Source organism: Lepisma saccharinum, chromosome 12, assembly GCF_977018435.1.
Source record: "Lepisma saccharinum chromosome 12, izLepSacc3.1, whole genome shotgun sequence".
In the NCBI taxonomy this organism is placed as follows: domain Eukaryota; kingdom Metazoa; phylum Arthropoda; class Insecta; order Zygentoma; family Lepismatidae; genus Lepisma; species Lepisma saccharinum.
In genome coordinates, this window is record NC_139240.1 from 54,938,429 (window position 1) to 54,959,944 (window position 21,516).

Consider the following 21,516-nt stretch of genomic DNA (forward strand, 5'->3'; position numbering starts at 1 on the left):
GAGCTCACACAACTGAAAACACTTTTTCGGGAGAGGGAAAAGTCTAAACAGACCAAAGCAGATCTCTCACTCAAGTAAGGGGGAACGTGGCACATGGGTTAGATTCAAGTTGAAACCCAAACAAACAAATGATAAGACGTGAATGACTCAAGCAAGGCATGTCATATTTCTATCTTGAAGCCCCATATTTTGTCACGTGTTGGAAAGCCTTTCAAAGGTTAACATGGTGTCTATGAATTTATGTGTACGTTGGAAACTGAAAGTTGCTCTTCATTTCAGTATTAATGTCGACAGTAATGTAAACAAAAACAACGTGTATTTGCGACAGCACTAATGTTGCTCACAACAGCAGCATTGGAAATAATTGTCAATTATTAAATTTAAGTAATTTCAATTCTATTATAACAAACTGCATGAAGTTAATATTTTTACTGAATGGAAATAAAATAACATCTCGAAAACTTGGTGGTGATTAGCCGGAATGCTGCGGTGAGTCAGCTCAAGATGGCCAGACAACGTCTTCTTACTTCGCGCGCGGTTCGGGTTAAAAAGAAACTCCAAATGCATGGAAGTAATATTTCTGGGAACCTTTGAGTGGTTATAAAAAATAATTTCATTATTTTCTCCACAACTTTGTCGCTGGAAGTTTTTACTTGGAATTACAAAACAAGAAATGGCCAGCGACGACATTTTCTACTGCACGAATATAAAAAATCTCCACATATTTTATTTGAATATTTTTTAATGCAAATATGCTTTAAAGTATTGATAAATTCTGAGTACCACCATCACCTATGACAATTAAAAAACAGTGTCAATTTTTTTAATAATGAATGCTTCAATTTTGCGGCCTGTTTCAAAGTTAGGAATGAAAACAATGTAAAAATTGTGTTTTCACAGAAAATTTGCGTTTTTAATTTATCTAAAATTATGTAAGCAAGTTACCAGTTTTTTGTGTTCACCATCGTATTCTCTACAAAATTTCCTGCAAAACTGCAGGTACCGATTTTACTTACGCTAAATTTGTAAATCCAGAAATTTGACAACAGCGCGCTCGTATTTCCCATAAGAAAAGCATTGCCCATAAGAGCCCATTGTGTCTTCTGAACGTGAAAACGACCGGGGTTCAATACGGTGTGCGATAAGTGAAACACTCAGTGTATATCCTAACACACAGGAGACCTGTATATCAACTTGCCCTTACAAGCGCGGGAGCAAATTTTATATCTGCTTGTCGATTGTTTTGAGAGCTCGCTAAGTTTGTTTCGTGAGAAAGCGTTTCGTGATAAGTGAATTGTCATTTGTCGTGGGAAAGGTCATTGTACTAAGGCAGTATCATTTCTACTGTGCTTTTCAGTGTTGAACTATCTGTCCCCACTCAACACCTCTAGAAGATATGGCTGCTTTGATTTCACCTTGTCGAAGTAAATTGGAGCAGTCTCCTGATTCAGTTCTCATGGGAGTAATCACTATTGCCAACTCGTGAACCTTTCAGGGAGAATTCACACCGAAGCGACACATGCCGCTTGGGAACGAGCCAGTCAGCAGTAACGTTTCACACTGTAGCGGAATGACAGGTCGTACAAGCCTGTGTTCGATTGGTGAAATTCTCGAGCGACACGAGTCGCTTGTCGCTTCGGTGTGTGAATTCTCGCTTAGGGAGATTCATTTCAATCGTGTCGTCTTGGTCTGTTAGCGCATGAGCGGTGGATTTTTTTTTTTTTTTTAAGAGGTCCATGTAGCTTATCGGTTCGGTGTGAAATCTCCGTGTCGCTTGTCGTCTGCCACTTCCGTCTGAAAGCTTCTGTAGAGTTAGACAGCCATATTTCACAAAAATATCCATTGGTATTTGTGCGCGTATTTGCATTGCATTCAAATTCCTGGTGCCGACCTACGTGGCGGAGTGGTTACAGCGCGCTACGACGCAAAGGATGGGTTCGAATCCCAGCCTGGGCATGGGTGGTGTGTCCCTTCATCACATCATCACTCATTCTCATCTTCGCAATTAGCCAAAAGTGGAAGAAAAGCGAATTAAAATAATCCATATAAATCAACCAACCAAATGTCTGGTTTGTGGTGTTGCAAGGTATTTCTGACCAATATTCTCCAAAAGTTCATTCAGTAGCTCTACGAATATTAACGGACTAATACTAAGCGGCTACAGTAATCTTAAACTACGATAGTACTGTACCTCTTGCGTTTTTCTAGAACTATAGTTCGTATTTCCGTAGATTTGTACTTCAGTCTTTTATACGCTAGATGTCGGCCAGTAGGATCTTACTTCAGAAACTGTGTCAGTGGTCACCGCGGGCTTAGAAAACCTGCCCATTGCAGATCTTTGGAAGGGGGATTGCAATGATTAAGTTGATACAGAAATTTCATAATTCCCGGTCATTACCCGCACATGTGTGGTGAATAGTTTGCGATCAACTTTCCCAAGTGTGTTGGGAAATATTCGCGAACTCTTTATCAGATTCTTGTTGACCAGAGATGTACCGATATAAGCTTACTTTGCTCAATTTTTGCAAAAACGAATGACCTGCATTCAGGGTGCCAAATTCTGGGGGAGGGCCAGGGGGATTCCCCCCCCCCTTATTTTAAGGAATACCTAAACGGCCGTGGTTTTGCGAATGCTCCGTCATCATAAATGCAGAGCAATTGTTGCTGTACACTATAAACCTTTCTATTATTTGAGATTAGAACAGTTGATTTTCTTTAATTCTTCTGTTTTGAAAATGAATCAATAATAATGGAATGTATAAATATATAATATTGTTCCCGTTAAGTCAAATATTATACAATTATTATAAAATCCTTTGTTGGCATTATGAAAGTGCAACCGTTAATATTACATTCTGGATGAGAGAATTTACTTGCATAAACTTGCATGTAATTAATATAAATGTTGGTGCTTATACTTAATTCTACACTTTCTATTTTTAGGTAAGTGGAATCTGTCTGTCCTTGAGGAGAATGTGAGTTTTTATATTTAATTCACTTTTATTTTTTAAAATCGTTCTGTATAAGCCAGTCATGTAAGTAGTCGATGTACGGCAACATTGGTTTAATTTAATCAATGGGAAATTGAATTTTTATGTTCGAAATTTTAAGCAGGACATGTTAATAGATTGCAAGTACGTACAGTGGGATCCATGAGTATTACCGTGCAAATTGTTCATCATCGTTCCATGTTCGTGCACTTTATTTGGCCAAATAAGATCTTCAAGGATTTAAAGGAATCTCAAAACAAGCTGTTGACAACTTCTGCACCAGCATACATAAAGAGTAAACATTGCTTAAAAACACACAGGATGCGATGGTCATGGACAATTTGCATGGTAATACTCGTGGATCCCACTGTACAATTGATTGGAGAAACCAAGGTAGAATACATATAAGATATACCTAGTTGGAAATTTTCGTATGACGTAGGTTGGATGCCCTATCAAATTTTACAAAATGACAGTTCTCAAGTGGTATGTTTTCAATTAATGTCTTCTACGAAAATAAAGACCCAACTATTAAAATTTGTAATACTATTATTTTGCACAAGGTCAAGGGATTATACGTGACGTCATCTAATAGTTTTTTTTTTTTTTAATATTCCGGACGGATCCACCTATAGAAATTGCACCTTGGAAAGAGCTAGGTCAAGGAGCCCCCAAGAAATCGAGTAGTCATATTCTCAGCATAATTTGTTGTTGAGTTGAGTTGGTATATAAAGTCTACTTTGTGCACAGTAAGGCTGATAGGGACTGGACCTACAGTTTAAAGTGGGATCCGAACCACTATGTGCCTCCACCAGGTATCTAACCCGGGACCCCTTGATTACAAGGGGAAGACGCTACCACTGCGCCATCGGGGAAGCCTCAGCATAATTTGTGCAGATGGATTTGAGCAAGGTTCATCACTGCTGGAATATTTCATATGTACAATGGGATACACAAGTATTACTCAGAAAATTGTGCATTACCATTTTCATTACATTTTCTCTTACGTCTTAGTACGTGTTTTTAAGGAATCGATTTCTACGTATGACAGTATAAAAATTGGCGTTTTCTATCAAATCTTGAAGCTCTCTGTGTAAAATAGAGTATATACATGAATACAGTTTGCTGAGTAGTACTTCTGCATCCCACTGTACACAATCTCCAAGGACCATTAGAATAGCATTTTAGAACACGTTGATGCTACATAAAATGTTGTACGTTTTCTTGATAAAGATTTCCAGTAATTTTCTCCAGAGAGGGGAAACTGTCTTTTAGCAAAGGAATAGATTTTTGATGGAGACAATTATTTTCTCATCAAAGGATATTGTAAAGTTTTTTGTTGATATGATCAATAGTCAGCGAATTCTAAAACAACAGAAAATGATGTATTGTATCAGGTCGGTTTTAGCTTATTTAAGATATTTATGTTAACACTGCTCATAGAGAGTATATGCTTAGATATCGAAAGAGGAGTTCGAATCGTTCTGTATATTCTGGAAACGATTACGCCCATATGTGGATTTAGATTTTTTTCTGGGAGGGACACAGAATATACTGTAAGCATAAGAAAATATAGCACTGAAAGTATGTCGAGATTTATATTTACATATTGTTTTCTGCCCAGGGGCAGGTCTTTCCTTGCAACCTCCTGCTGTTCGATCTTCAGCCCTTCGCTTTGTAGCAACGTAGGACCCATTTATTTTATTTTATTTTGATATATATATATATACCGGGTGGTCCAAAAGTCCCAGAACGGTCACATATCGTGAAAAATACACATCGAATCGGAAAACGAAAAAATACGTGTTGAATACGTGAAAGAAAGCTATTCAATGATATCATACTTGATTCCCCACCCCCGCCCCCTGGGGGTGGGGCGGGGGGCAACTGTGAAATTTTAAATGGAAACACCCATTTTGTATTGTAGAATCGGAGAGAGAGGACTTCATTCCGAATCCAACGAGCTATCACCCCATCCTCCTTGCTCCATTAGGAACGGAGATATGGCGATTTTAAATTTTCGCAATAAAAAAAAATAAAAAATCGAGTATATGGAAGGGGGGGATCTACGATCACATGAAGAATCCGAATCTGCATTCGCTTTCACTCTAGTTCAATGAGGGGCAGAGGTACGTCCCTTTGAAACATTTTTGGATTTTATGATATTTTTTTTCACTCGGTGGACTCGGAATGAAGTCCTCTCTCCGATTCTACAATACAAAATGGGGGTTTCCATTTAAAATTTCACAGTTGCCCCCCGCCCCACCCCCAGGGGGCGGGGCTGGGGAATCAAGTATGATATCATTGAATAGCTTTCTTTCACGTATTCAACACGTATTTTTTCGTTTTCCGATTCGATGTGTATTTCTCACGATATGTGACCGTTCCGGGACTTTTGGACCACCCGGTATATAATTGACATCACGACAATTACAAGGGACGTTTTAGGTCCAATGTGTGGTCAGATGAACTAATCGGGACTAAACCTTAAAGGTAGAACCCTACGTACCTCCACCAGGAAACGAACCCAGGCCTCTTTGATTATAATGTGACAGCATAAGTAGATTTTCGTGAAATAGAAGCAGTCCCACGTTATTTGTATTTACAATAATTACACTAAGGGAGAAACTTGAGTATTTATTTCCTCAGTCGAAATTGTCAGGGGAAATATTTTGACCTAGAAAGCTCTCGTGTTATGTTCATCAGTTAACGTTATTGCCTCGTAAGCAATAAATCGCATATTCGATTTCCGGAATCGACGTATTTCTCTAGTTAATCTAGTTCCGATTAATGTTTTATTCTTTTACTGTATGAAAAATATTGCTCGAACGTTTTTATTCGTTGTAGCATGATGCTATCAATATTTTCTTTGGAATTCTTATTCACCGCTTTCGGGAGGGGCACATGCCCTACGTGCCCGTACCGCTAAATCCGCCAATGATTACGCCCGACAGGAGTAATGATGGTTATTTTCCAAAATATTTTGCGTCTAAAAGGAGAGCTGCAGGTAATTTTGGATTTCCTCTCTGAGATCTGAACTTCCTTCCTCTGTGCCCTATGACATTATGTCTCATGTTAGCTTCTTGGATGTTGATCTTCGTTGCTGGCATTTTTAGAGTGTATCCACGTGGAGTAGACAGAAGAGGGAGGGGAAGGTCGTGGGAGGGACTTCACCGTTCAGCCTTCAGCTGTTACTCCTTAACTCCTGTTCCCTGTCCATAAAAAACCTGTAGTGGGTAAGGAAATGTATGAACTTAGTTTCACACAAACTAACGACATTTAATTCCTTTCTAAGTGTCTATTTCTCCTCCTTTGGTATCGTTTTTCATCTTTTGGTGCTTGTACTTTTCAGTTTTTAAGCCGATTTATGCAGAGATAGGCTTATCGGGACTGGACCTACAGTTTAAAATGGGACCCGAACCACTATGTGCCTATGTCCTCTTTTGTTCCTTGTACTTACCTCTTTTGGCATCTATTTTTAAATATCTTTTAATCCTTGCTTTTCCTATCCATAGCTTCCTTTTTATGCGATTCTCACTTCTTCTGGATCTTTCTTTCTCCCTCTCTTTTTTCTTCCTCTTTATCTTTCTTTTCTTCCTCTGTTTCTTTATCTTTCCTTTCTCTGCCTCTTCCTTTTTCTTCCTCTGCCTCTTTCTTTTTTCTTCTGTCTCTCTTTTTCTGCCTCTTCCTTTCTCCTTCCTCTGTAACCTTGTTTTCCTCTGCCTTTTTTTCCTGTTTATTTTTCTCTGCCTCTTTTTTCATCCTCTGTCTCTTTTTCTGCTTCTTGATTTTTCTTGTCCCTCTCTTCCTCTGTTCTCTTCTTTCTCTTTCTTTTCTTCGTCTGTGTATATTTGTTCTTCTGTTCTGGATCTTCCTCTTTCTTTCTATATTCTCTTTCCTCTATCTTTTTATTCCTATCTCTTTCTTCTTCTTCTGGTTTTCTCTTTCTACCTCTCTTCCACTATTTTCTTCTGTTTTCCTCTGTATCCTGTTTTCCTTCTAGATCTATCTCATCCTCTCCGTTCCTCTAGTTCTTTTTCTTTTACTCCTTCCTTTTTTTCTTCGCGTCTATCCCTTGCTTCTTCTGTTTCTGAGTCTTTCTCTTGCATCTCTTGCTCTCTTTCTTTTCCCAGCATTTCATTCATTATTTCTTTTTCTAGTTTTCTTACTCGGTTTTTCTTTCTCTTTTATCTCTATTCTACCATTCCTTTCTCTGTATTTTTCTAATGCTTCAATTTTTGCTTTATTCGTCTTTCTAATTCGAGCTCTAGAACAACGATTCTGAAAATTTCTATTTGGGTGGGCAAGAAAGTAGGCTAGGACTATTTTGGGGGATAGAATTCACTCCCATCCACCCAGTATGAACGCCCTGCCTGTGTGGTATTTTCAAGTAATGTAAATAATTTAGAAACATATCAATAGGGGAAGGTTTATTATATATATTAAAAAAAAAAAACACTTTTGAAACGCAATGAAGTTAAGCGACTTTTGAACCATGCTGTATTTATGCTCTTCTTATTTTCACGTCTGCCTTCTGCCATATTTGGTTCATCACGGCCACAAGGATGATCAACACCCATGCCCAGGTCGGAACTCGAACCCGGAACCTTCGGTGCGATTAGCCACTACACAACAACTGTACCAGTTGAAAAACCAGTTCGGTCGTTGCAAGCACAAATGTCCGCGACCGTACAGAGATGCTCTTTCTTGCTTGCGAATGTCACCGGATTCGTATTTCGATTTACAGTTCCAACACTTTCACTCGGAACAGAATGATACACTTTCACGGTGGCTGCGAATCAAGGTCACTGTCTTTCTTTCGTCTTCTTTTAATGTTTAGTTCCGCTTAGTTATACCTGCTGTGACAGGCGGTTATTTTTTTCCTCGCATCTGGTGCCAGCTTCTGCACCTATATGCCGACGATTGTAGTCAATACTGAAAGTGATTTGAAATTTAGTATTTGTTCCGTACCTTGTACTTTTGGAGCCAAGATGGCCGCCATGTTATTCTCTGGACACTAGTGCCTCCTGAAAGTGAGAGAGTGAATAGTCTGTGAAGAGAGAAGCGACGCGATGTGATACGTATTGCAGGTTGGCTGCAAATAATGTATATTTTGCGACGAATACATCAGTTCGATGTAATTGAGTGTCTCATTTATGTGTATTGGTCTACCTACAGCACCGTTAACCTTCCTGGAAATGCTACAAACAGCGGCCGAAACAAGAAAAGTGTTTCAAATCCACTTTATGCACAGTATGGCAAATCGGGCGTGGACCTACAGTTTAAAGTGGGATCCGAATCACTATGTGCCTCCACCGGGTATCGAACCCGGTACCCCTTCATTACAAGGCGACGACGTTACCACTACGCTATCGAGGAGACCACTAAGAAAAGGGACACTCACGAGGAAAACCCATGCTTAGACCGGGATTCGAACCCTGGACCCCTGACGCAGTAGAGCGATGTTTAACCACTCCGTCACGGACGTCGGTGCTTAATTTTTGTGTGTGCGTTTCCTTAGTGTTGAATTAGAAATACATATATACATATGTGTTTACATATTTTGACGAAAGTCCGAATTTGTCCTCGTTGTCTTCGGAACCCGAAAGTTATTCTGGGTGTCGTATGCCGCTGGTTGATGTCTCCTTGTGGCGCTGGTTGTCATTGACCCAAGCTGCCTAGCGGACAAAACATGGCACGTCACACAGCAGACACACCGTTTCCGGCTCAGGAGGTTTTGTTTTCAATGGCTCGACGAGCCAGGCACAAAAAGGACGAGTGCGATGTAATGATGCTTCCTCTTTGGAGAATATAATGCGTGCATTTGGTGCCTAAAACGTGGCTCGAATACCAAGCGAGCGTTCGGCCATTTACATTAAGGAGCAGTCGTTTCGGTGTACTTAAAGAATTTGTCTCCTCCCCGATGGCGCAGTGGTAGTAGCGTCGTCGCCTTGTAATCAAGGGGTCCCGGGTTCGATATCCGGTGGAGGCATATAGTGGTTCGGATCCCAATTTAAACTGTAGGTTCAGTCCCGATTAGCCTTACTGTGCATAAAGTGGACTTAAAACACCTAATCCTTCATTCATTCATTAGCCTAAAGAATTTGTCGACTCCTGACTTGAGCTTGTGTGTTTTTTCAACGTCCGTGAACCTAACGAAGCACTAACGATTGACACTATTAGATTCGTTAGTGCTCCGTGTGTGGTGGGGGGCAACGTGAACCTAGCCCCCAACAGTTTTTTTTTGTAATTGCTCTTGTTCTAATGAAGCACTAACGAAATTGTTAACAGTAGTTGAGAGCACTAACGAAGCACTTAACGATTGGCACTATTAGATTCGTTAGTGCTCTATGTGGGGGTGGGGGGGCAGGTTCACGGACGTGTTTTTTCATCAGTTTGTTCTAATCATCCTCATCGTTACGATTACCCTGCAATGACAGTAAATAAATATGACTTAGGAATTATCTTGAGAAGTTTGTGGCGTATATAAAGTGGGTTGTCGAACTTGAGCTCTTCGAAATAACATCTATTCGAAAAACAAGTCTTTATTTGTAAAGTACAGCCCTCGTTTTATAACCGTGATGGTTCGGTTGGAAAGGCGTCTTACTTCTACACGGGAGATCCAGGTTCGATTCCGGGAGTGAATGTTCTTAGGCAACTCGTAGCCTGGTCATATCTGTTATGGTCGATTGCGAGAATGTGTGCATTCCTACAATCACATCCCCTATCTGACTTGGTGGCATTGTCCAATGTACCGGGGGATGCCTTTATCTTTCTTCACTGACCTTATCTTGAGGTACACTCACCGGCAATAAGAATGGGACACTTAGGTCCTGAAATGCTCGCTTCCCTCAAGGCGTTATGTGTGTTGTCTAACTCCACGGAGATTAGTGGATTTTAATAGCAAATTTTCAATGGCAACTTCTACCAAGCTAGAAGCTACCGTAGTATTTCAGGATCTAAGTGTGCAATTTCTATTTCCGCTGACTGTACACTTCTGTTGAGATAAAATTGAGTACTCGATGGGGATAAGAAGTTGGGAGACACACGTATTTGTACGCCTCCAGAAATAAAAATCGTAAATACGCCATTGCACCGGTTGGATCACAGATGATATACAGGGTGTCCACATGAAACCTCAGGTGTTGAGTAATTAGCAACGATGACGATAGTAGCGAGCGCAGTGCGTAGTGTGGTATGCGGAAACGAAATCGCCAATTTCAGTTCAAAGACATTTCAGACGTGCGTTTGAACGGGAGCCACCAGACGAAAAGCAAGGCTTGGAATGACAAATTCCTGCCAACTGGGAATGTTAACGACATTGTGTCGAGATCCAGTATCGGCTAGACATTTTGAGGGTTACGAAAGGAGCCCACGTACAAGTGCACTAAATTTAAGAAGATAAAAACTTTTTGATTGATTGATTTGGTGTTTTAAGTTCACTTTATGCACAGTAAGGCTAATTGGGACTGGACCTACAGTTTGATATGTCAAATACTTTCCACACAATTGTAATTTGAAATCAGGGAGATTTCATATGGACACCCTGTAGTTGTTGTAATATGACAGGATTCGAAATGAGCGGTCATGAAATGTTTTATTATCTGCCTTTGTTTGCTATACTATGCGCAATCTTTCAAACAAGTTCGTTTCCAAATGACTGGATATATTGGCAGTACTTTCACAAAAATAACAGCCCAAACAATAAATACGGCCTTTTTTGCAATTTTTTTCGCTGTTGCACAATAAAACCGCAGTCGTGAGCAACACAATATGATAGGGATATGCGCGTAACGTTAAAAAGGCGCTTAGGTAAAACAAGGATGTAATATATATATCGGGTGGCCACAATTAAAGTTGCCTTACTCAGAGCCCTCTGGAGCCTGTTCCAAGCACTAACACTTGGTATGGAGGCTATGTAGACCTTGGGGAAACGAATGGTGACGGAAAAAATAGCTCCAATTTTCACCACCAGGTTGAAATGTGGCGCTGAAATCTGGTGCAAAGTTAAGAACATTCCGGGAAACGCTTCGTGTTTTACGCTTCCAAATTGCCATTTACGTTGACAGGGGGCATATTGAACACTGCAGTACAGACATAAACTCAAATTACTGGTTGTTGTTACTTCAACGCCATATTTGCACCTGGTGGTGAAAATTGGAAGCATTTTTGTCAGCATTTGTTTCCCCATGGTCTACATAGACTCTACACCAACTTTCACCGTAATCCGTTGCTTCGAACGGGCTTCAGAAGGCTCTGAACAAGGTAACTTTGTGTCCATCCGGTAACAGGAGAAAAGGTTTGTCGAAGATGAAATATGGAGTCAAACTTGACGGTTGGGCTTTGGCATCTTATAGGTCTAACCCAACAAATACTTTAGATCCATTAGAAGTACAGAAAGCAAGGATAAATGAGTTGTATGCGTTGTGGCCTTCAAATTCAAACCCGATTGTACAAAGCATATATCCGCAACAACCTATGTGCCAGCGATAATGTCGCTTGCCTGTTGATTTATCTTCCTCAAGTATTAGCCGAGAACCAGTAAACTGGTTTCTTCCTATCTGCTGTGTTGCAAACCGAAATGTTTCCTTATGGTGTCAGGTAGCTCGCACTGTTCGTTTTTTGTTCCAGCGTACGGGTTACGTGATGTCCAAGCGCGGACTGGGGAGAAGGCATATGCCGAGAACGTTAAAAACGAAAACAGTGGTTCTTACTAAACAAAGCTGTGGATTTGCGAGACAAGTTGTGAAGGTGAGAAGGTTTTCACCAGTGGCCTACAGGCATACATTCAGTTAACGTTTTATTGCTGTGCATAAGAAGTGATTTCAAAGTGATTTTCTTTGTTATATTGGAAACGCGACTGCAATGTGTAAATCACAAGCACTGTGCAAATGAAGCTTTTGCTTTGGGGGGATTTGTGATTTCAATTTGGGAGGTAGTTTTTTTTTGAGGGGGTATACAAATTTGTATATATGTTTCCAGTCAGAAAACTTAACTACTGCTTTGCGGTTCTAAGTATAGCTTAGAACTTTGTGCTTCTAACCTATGTTATTGAATCTTATAACAATTACACGTAATTTGGAAACACTTACACCCAAACACAAAGAGAGTACTAGAGTAGACAAGTTGTATCTTTGCGGATGAACCTTGACCACGACTGGCTGCGCAGTAGCAAAGGGGTATCATTCTCCTCTAACTTTGTAAGAGCTGTCGACCACTCAACGGCGAATAGGTAGCATCTACGGACATGTATCTGCGCAAATTAGTCAAGTTCACCCGCAGAGATACAGCTCGTCAACTCTAGTAACACCAAAAGCTTAACCAAATTTATATTTCCAAATTTAGACTTGATGTCCATCTAACCTGCGTATACGTTCCTTGCGTACACTTTAATCCATGTAAAATATCAGCACTATGCCAGGAAAACTTAAGTGTAAAACAGCCTGTTGTCTCGGCTCTGTTAGGCTGATCAGTTGCAGAATGGTGTTTTTCTTTAGTCCACAAGACTGCATACTTTTCGTTGTGGACACGAATAATTTTTCAATCGTGTTTGTTTCATAGTTAAAAAATGGTATACTGTATGCTTTCAACTCCATATTCTTTCGCTTACTGATCACGAGTACGTACCAGTGAAGTATGTGCAATATTTTGCACTGTTATATTATGTTTTAGTTCAATGACACTTGTACCAGTTAACTCGTTATTTTCGCACAGTACAATCTTAGAAACAACGGAAAAAAATATGTTGATGTTTCTTCGTTTCATTATATTTTCCCTTCATTGACCAGTTCGGGGTTAACGACTTTCGATGTTTCATTTCTGTGTTTAACCTCTTTGGTTAAATGCAATGTAAACGTGACAGTGCAAACCATTTTTGCTGCAACCAAAGAACTCACTTGTACGGGTTGAGAAGAAACCTAATTGTATGAATCTTGTGTTGCTTGTTTTTGCATTTCTCGTGTTCGGTTTGTAACGAGGTATTGTGAAACGTGCGATTTATAGATTCGACAATATTTATTTAGAAGTAGTGTTGGCTTTTATAAATATTTGTGTGTTTTATCAACGAGTCTTCTTTTAGAGCAAAGGGTGTGAAGAAGAATGGTTGAAAGTAATGAGTAAGTTATAAATACAGTGAGGTTAAATTGCAGATTCTTGACCATTACATTTTTCAATGAAATCGGTAACAGTATGGTATAGTGAAAACACATTTATTCAAATTTACAGGAGAAACTACTTACGGAATTGAGTCTCTGTAGACTTTTGGAAGCTCGTGGAAGTGTTTTCTCCCTTCGTTCAACTTATTCGGCCGGTAAATCGTATTTTTCGACATTAATGTATCTCCGATGCAAGTAGTGGGTTTTACGGTACGGACGGCGCGAGAAAGTACGAACCTCTCTCCAGCAGCTTTGGCCGTACTTAAAACTTGGTCAACATGCCCATTTGAGTTTTTTTGCTCAAGTGTAGAGCTCTTATAATTTAAGATTTTTGTAAAAATGCCCTCGGGAATTTTTCAGAAAGTACGAACCCCTCCTCAAGCAGATTTGCTATACTTACAAAAGTTGCATTAGCCAGATTTTTGTCAAAAATTGATATATTTTTGGCCACACCAGAAATTAAGCCTATAGTATGTTTTTCTGTCAAAATCCCAGGAATCTTGAATTGATATCTATTGGGTTCTGAGACCGAGTGGAGTGTGGTGCATTGCCTTGTAATCAGGAGGGTTTTGGGTTTGAGTCCTTATAAAATCTGATGGCAAAATGTTAATATTGTTGTTTTGTAAACAAAGGGGCTTTGGGTTCGAGTCCTGATAGATGTGGCATTCCATATGTGAGATTTTGAGAATAATTTTGTTTTGTTGATAGCTCCCAGATCTTAAATTTGGTAAAAAATTCTCTATTCTCTATTAAGAATCGCCAGAGTTTTGTTATCTGGGAGCTCAACAATACAGGGCAAAACTGCATAATCAATACAATAGAATGGAGGTCACGTAAACATTGCATGCTCTTTCCAATCTTTTTGATCAGTTCCATGTTTTGGCCAACAATAAATTATTGCATGCCCGGGAGTTGTATGCCAACAGATATAATCTATACTGCGTCTTTTCAGAGAGTTATTTATTATTAAAGAGTAATTGCCTTCATTCTGTTTGCCTGAGTGATTATATCTATTGATATTGCCTCTATTGTGTCTTTTCCGAGGGGGAAATTACATGTTATTTGTCATGAAACTCAAAGAGAAATTCTTATCTATACTATGCCCCTTTTCAGGGACCATCCATCATATTGAGGAAATTCCTGGATATTGTCATTGCAAACTGAATTGCATTTAGGCTTGGTCTTGTTGTATACAAGTCTGTAACTTTACAGAATAATTATTGCAATATTTCTGTATTTCAGCTTTTGGCAGTATTTTAGGTAGGTATCTGCTACGAGCAGAGGTGGTATAAAATGGGTAAGTAATATATTTCCTGACGGTAAAGTATTGTTTTATATCCAAAGAGTTTCTGTGTTTGAATCGTGTCTCTAGTTCGAGTTGCTGTTTTAAGTCCATTTTATGCACAGTAAGGCTAATCGGGACTGGCCCTACAGTTTTAAAGTGGGATCCGAACTACTTGTGCCTCCACCGGGTATCGAACCCGGGACCCCTTGATTACAAGGCAATGACGCTACCACTGCGCCATGGGGGAAGCCCTGAATCGGGCTTCTAGAACTGCTCCGTGACTCTCTCATTTCTCACATCATAAACATATGATTTTTCACCTATGAGAATAACACTGCATATGGTGTCATCGGGTAAAGCCTCGTGAAATTCACAGATAATTTTAATGTTTGTTCTGTCATTTACCACAACTTGTTTCCTTTTTGAAGTGTTAATTACAAACATGGGTCTCTGAATTCATCTGGTGTGTAATACATGTCAGTATTGCCCGAGCCTGGCTGATATTTCAACAGCACTGATGAGCAGGGATTTGGAACTGCATGAGACAGGAAATTTGTTACACTGATGAGAAGATCCTATTAAAAATTAAACTTGTTAGAATTGATTACTGACAAGAATAATAATTATGAAGAAACACAGTCCCTATCTCTGACAGAGCAATGCTGTGATGAGGTACAGGCTTCAGAAAATTATACCCAAGCAGATTTCAAACAAATATCTTGCCTTTTTCTGCATACAGACCCGAGCCTGGCTGATATTTCTACAGCACTGATGAGCAGGGATGGAACTGCATGTAAAACAAGACAGGAAATTTGTTACACTGATGAGAAGAGCCTATTATTGTAGAATTTTTTACTGACAAGAATAATAATTATGAAGAAACACAGTCCCTATCTCTGACAGAGCAATGCTGTGATGAGGTACAGGCTTCAGAAAATTATACCCAAGCAGATTTCAACCTTGCCTCTTCCTGCATACACACAGACCCGAGCCATTTCTATGCAGATTTAAAATTCACCCTGTAATGCAGAAACTGTTCAAAATTATTGATACAGATTTGGAAGATACAATTGTTGTACATGGAGAAGTGATAGGGCCCAAGATCCAGAGCAACATATCTTACATACCTGATAGATCACAGGTTTATGTCTATGATATCTACAATGTAACAACAGGAATGTTTTTTAGGCCCTACATGAGAATTCTTGATATGTTGAGAGAGGCTGGGTTCGAGAATACAATTGAGTGCAGAATAGTGTATTTAACTGATGATTTCTGGGCAAACATAGAATTTGAGAAATCAATCGCAGCGAAAACAACGTTGAAACGTTTCGGAGATGTTTCTTGAAAACATATAAGTACAGTAGTCATGTTTAAACTTGTACAAGCAATGAATAGACAGGCTGTAAGCAGTATCACTTGCATTTCCAGACATAACATATGTAAAAATTCAACATGCAATTCTTAAAAACTGGATTTGCAGCCTAAATATTGCATCTATCAAAAAAATTATAGAGACCTAAAACATAGAGAATCATGCACAGAATCCACCTGAAAAAATTCCAGGTCTCCAGCACTTGTAGTTTTTGAGAAATCACAAAATCAAAAAAATTATCGATTTTTTCAAAAAACTTCTAAACATGATACAGAGATCAAATATACAACTCCCATGACTCTATCTTGAAAAATAGGCGAGTTATTCAGGATCTAGAGAACAACAAGATTTTTTTGAAAAATTATAGAGATCAAAAAGTTGCATTTTGGCATGCACATGAAAAATCACCAAGCTCCATGTCTCTAGCACCAATAGTTTCAGAGATATCAGAGAAACAAAATTATTGATTTTTTTTCAAAAATTGAGTATGTTGTTCAGTGGGCCATGCCGAGTCACCCTGCAGAAATATAAGCTGCCCAGGATCAAAATTTACAGAAGCAAACAGCCTTCAAAACTGTAAGCCCGCACTGAGAATACCCTGTTTCAGGATTAAGAGGGTAGGAACAACCCTCATATTGTAATATTCCATCCCTGATCTTATACGGCTGTAAATATTCAAGCTGAGAATTGTAACTTGTGTTATATTCAAACATGTCTTGCTTCTGGCATATTCAATACATGTTTCCTCTACAAGCAATTAACCTAGAAGTATCCATCAAGATTGAAAGCAAAGATTAGCATGAAAGGCCTCAATTAGGTGAAAAACATGCACCAGGATCAATTTATTGATTGAGAGTATTTCCTGTTCTTATTTCTTTTAGGTTCATATATGCGGGGATAATAAACAATTTTATTACTTGTACAGTTGTAAGCAATTTTAAGAAAATTACAAGCAGTTCTGTGCATGTACAGCTGTAAGCAGTTTTGTGCCTGTACAGTTGTAAGCAATTTTAAGAAAATTACAAGCAGTTCTGTGCATGTACAGTTGTAAGCAGTTCTGTGCCTGTACAGTTGTGAGCAGTTCTGTGCTGTACAGCTGTGAGAAGTTTTATGCCCAGAGCATTGTACAGCTGTGAGAAGTTTTATGCCCAGAGCATTGTACAGCTGTGAGAAGTTTTATGCCCAAGAGCATTGTACAGCTGTGAGAAGTTTTATGCCCAGAGCATTGTACAGTTGTGATTTGCCCAATTGTACAGTTGTGATTTGCCCAATTGTACAGGTGTGGGAATACTGTATAGCTGCAAGTAGTTCTATGCTCAGTTGTATAGTTGCAAGCAGTTGTGCTTGTTGGATTAAAATTAATTCTAATTTTAGGTTTGTATTGTACAATTGTAAGCAGTTATGCTTAAGTTAGGGTACAGCTGTAAGCAGTTTGATTGTATTGAGCAATAACTATGTAAATAATATTAAAACTTCTCTATATTATAAGTATTAAGCTATATATTTGTATCTAAGCACAGAACTGCTTACAACTGTACAAGCAACTGTACTTACAACTGTACAGGCACAGAACTGCTTACAGCTGTACAGATAGAATTGCTCACAGCTGTACAGACATAGAATTGCTCACAGCTGGACAGACATAGAATTGCTCACAGCTGTACAAGAAGGCTGCTGTACAGTATATCTGGGTATATATTGTTTACAAAATTTCTGTATAAGATTTTCAGAAGAAGAATACATGCAGAGGCTGATAGAAGCAGGTTCATGCATGTATCGGAGAAATAATTAAGTATTGATTCTCTGCTGCCATGCTATTTCTCAGTGGAAGGGGGCTTCCACGAGGCCCGTGCGTGTTTTCTCAATCTAGTGGAAGGGGGCCTCCACATTTCACTCGGGTATTACTGCAATGCAGAGGAGCTGTTGGCTTCACTTCTTCACAATATTACTTACCGGGTGGATGTGACTTGCAAGAGCAGGTAAATCTCAGGCTTGGATTCTACTTCTATAGAGAAGATAGAAAAACTCTAACACTTGCCTGCTTACAAGAGCAGAGGTACAGACTTGCTTTCCTGTATATAGGTGCAGACTTGCTTGCCTGCTTACAACAGCAGTTCTGTTGATATTATTGCTTGGTGACACTGCCTACAAGAGCAGTTTCTTGTGATTGCCAGCTAAATATTTTAAGCTCCTAACAGCTCTGTGAATAATATTACCTACCCGGTGGATGTGACTCAGGTTTGTATATACACCCAAGCATGGAATATTACAAGGAAGAGTTGGTTCCATCAGCTCCACCACCCTACAGGGAAAGAAAGGTGAACTGCTGCTTTGATTCTGAAGCAAAGGATGTTATGTGCAGTTCTACAATTCTCAAAGCTATGCTGGCATAGCGGGGCTGTGTCAGGGATCATAATTGATAGAATATAATTGTATTCAGAACAAACTCCTCTATAAGATATGATAATTTTTAAGCTCTGCTGTTACAAATACTTCCCTGTATACATACTGGGCTATCACTATAATAATATTTGCCACATGTTCTGTGATCTTGTAATAATTATTCCTGTCGGTGATAAAAATATTGTTCAATTCTAACTAGTTCAATTCTTCACAATTCCATAACAGTTCCATGCTCAGCTAGCAGATAGGGATATTAAGTATAAATTTAAAAATTCACAAACAAATCTCATTTAACAATTCCATAACAGTTCCATGCTCAGCTCTGTGTCTGTGTGAGGCAAGCACAGCTCTGTTAATAAATTTTATTCTTTCCAATTGTATAATTGAGCATAGCAAAAAATCTCAGCATGGCCCTGTGTCTGTGTTTGAGGCCTGTTCCCGGTATAGGTAGGTACAAATCTGGCAATCACATAGGATCTGTGCCTCCCGGCTTGAGATATGCACATTGTTTTGAGGTGGGATCTGAATCTCAGCAAAAGCCCTAATAAAATATAATTTGGATGTGTTTCTGTATTTTTCAAGCTCTGCTGTTACAAACACTTCCCTGTATACATACTCTGCAACATATAGGCCATCACTATAATAATATTTGCCACATGTTCTGTGATCTGTAATCTTGTAATAATTATTCCTGTCGGTGATACAAACATTGTCACAAATTTCCTGTCTTGAGGAAATATCAACAAGGCTTATTCTTCACAAACAAATCTCATCTAACAATTCAATGCTCAGCTCTGTGTCTGTGCGAGGAGGATTTGTACCTAATAACATCAGTACAGCACAGCAGCTCTGTTAGAGATAGGGATGATTTAATTATATTATTATTGAAACATCTAGAAATTATTCTTCACAAACAAATCTCATCTAACAATTCCATGCTCAGCTCTGTGTCTGTGCGAGGATTTGTACCTAATAACATCAGTACAGCACAGCTGCTCTGTTAGAGACAGAGCAAATAGGTATAAATATTATTTTATTTATTTCTTCATAACAGCTCTGTGTCTGTGTGAGGCAAGCACAGCTCTGTTAGAGATAGGGATATTGAATATTGAAACATCTAGAAATTATTTTATTCTTCACAAACAAATCTCATCTAACAATTCCATGCTCAGCTCTGTGTCTGTGTGGGGATTTGTACCTAATAACATCAAAACAACACAGCTCTGTTAGAGACAGAATATTCAATTCTTCACAATTCCATAACAGTTCCATGTTCAGCTCTGTGTCTGTGTGAGGCAAGCACAGCTCTGTTAAATATAGGAATATTAAGTATAGATCTAAATTTCATTCTTTACAAACAAATCTTATTTAACAATTCCATAACAGTTCCATGCTCAGCTCTGTGTCTGTGTGGGATTTGTACAGCAACATAGTTTTGTTAGAGACAGAGTAGATGGGTATAAATATTATTTCATTCAATTCTTCACCTCCATATCCATAACAGCTCTGTGAAATTTATTTTTTACATCTAAAAATTCCCTTAACAGTTTCATGCTTAGCAAAGATCTGTGTCTGTGTGGGATTTGTACAGAGCACAGCTCTGAGATAGGGACTAACAGTTAGGGAATAATTAATTCTTCACATCTATTGAGTGTCTAGATGTTATTTCATCCCTATGCCATGACAGTTTCAACTCTGTATTTGTATGGAATTTAAAACTTGTCTGAAAAGTGGCAATCAATGCCCATTGTTTCTATATAAACGTTTCAACGTATGTTGAACATATGTATGATTTCTGTTCTGTTTTGTAGCTACAAAACTGGAGCGTATGTTGAAACATTTATAAAAAAAACAATAGTGGAAAATATCAGAATCAGATTATTAGGGTATGTATTATTCACATCTTATCCATAACATATCAGCAAGAGTAAATAATATTTTCAAAGCAACCTACACAACACAGCTCTGTTAGAGATATGGGATTATGACAATAACAATATCAACAAGGCTCTATATCTGTGTGTGAGATATATACCTACACAACACAGCTCTGTTAGGGATTCATAACAATTCCATGCTGTAGAAATATCAGCAAGACTCTATTAGATGTTATTTCCATAGTAATCACCTGTCCATAATAATTCCAAGCTCAGCAAGGCTCTGTATCTGTGTGGGATTTGTAATTGTTAGAAATATGGATATTAAGTATAGAATTAATACTAAATATTATTTTATTTTCTGTGTCTGTATCTAATATCTATCTTCATGCCTTTCTATAATAATTCCAAGCTCAGTATTAAAGCTTCTTCCCAATAACAGCATCACCGCACAGCTCTATCAGATATAGGAATTTGAATATAAATTTATAAAATTTGTGTCTAATATCTATCTACATGGCAATCACCTATCTATAATAATTCCAAGCTCAGTATTAAAGCTTCTTCCCAATAACAGCATCACCACACAGCTCTGTCAGGTATAGGGATATTGAGTATGTACAATGTTTTCCCTGTTTCATCATCAACATCTGTAAGTATGCTGTTCAGATGAATAATTAACAAGCCACTCAGTTTAGACAGCATATCAGGAGAGGCTTGTGGTGTCGGCAGGTCCATAATAGCTTGTTTTTTGAACCCAAATAAGTTCATAGGCATGTTTATTTATTTCAAATCATGCTCTGTAATTGGGCATTGTTTCCCACTTTTCAAATCACAATGCCCCCAAGGTAAAGTATGTATGTTACATGACAAAATGCATCTCTTATCATCATGTGGGTCCAGAGCCACTTTTGTTACAATATTTGAAGTCAACAAGTGATTCTCACTCTGAATTCTATTTTCTGATGTTCTGATTGAACTCTGTGATTTGATGCAATTTTTATAATCTTCAAATTGGAGCTCTTTTTCAACAGTTACTCTGCCAATGCCCTTGGCCTTTTTGGCAACAGCACCACTACATGTTTCAAAACTGTACATCTTGGCTCTTAACCCAGCAAATGCCACAATAACATCACCAAGTGTCTCATCTTTTAACTTGCCAGGCACTTTTTTGTTGTGGGGTTGAATTATTGTATGTTCACTGGTATCAAAGTATGGAAACAATTCAGGCTGTGCCATATCTTGATAAACATCTTCTGTTTGAATATCAAGAATAAAACTATCCGTGTCCATGTACAATAATTTTACACGATCACCATAAAAAGGTTTCAGCACATCATAATACAATATTAACATATGTAATTTGGACAATTCCAATATCACAGCCCCTACATAAATAGGTTTATCAAATTTGATCTTTGTTTTCATCATG

The 21,516-nt window shown here is 38.6% G+C and overlaps 2 protein-coding genes across 2 annotated transcripts in view; one reads left to right on the top strand and one right to left on the bottom strand.

The window, feature by feature from the left end:
• p23 (cytosolic prostaglandin E synthase) overlaps nt 1-21,516 on the bottom strand; it is a 90,872-nt gene that overhangs the window by 59,576 nt on the left and 9,780 nt on the right. The gene's annotated exons all lie outside the window — the stretch shown is intronic.
• Nost (Nostrin) overlaps nt 12,971-21,516 on the top strand; it is a 214,535-nt gene continuing 205,989 nt past the window's right edge. The window contains exon 1 of the mRNA XM_083132385.1: nt 12,971-13,105. The gene's annotated coding sequence lies outside the window, so the exon portion shown is untranslated. The remainder of the gene's footprint in view (nt 13,106-21,516) is intronic.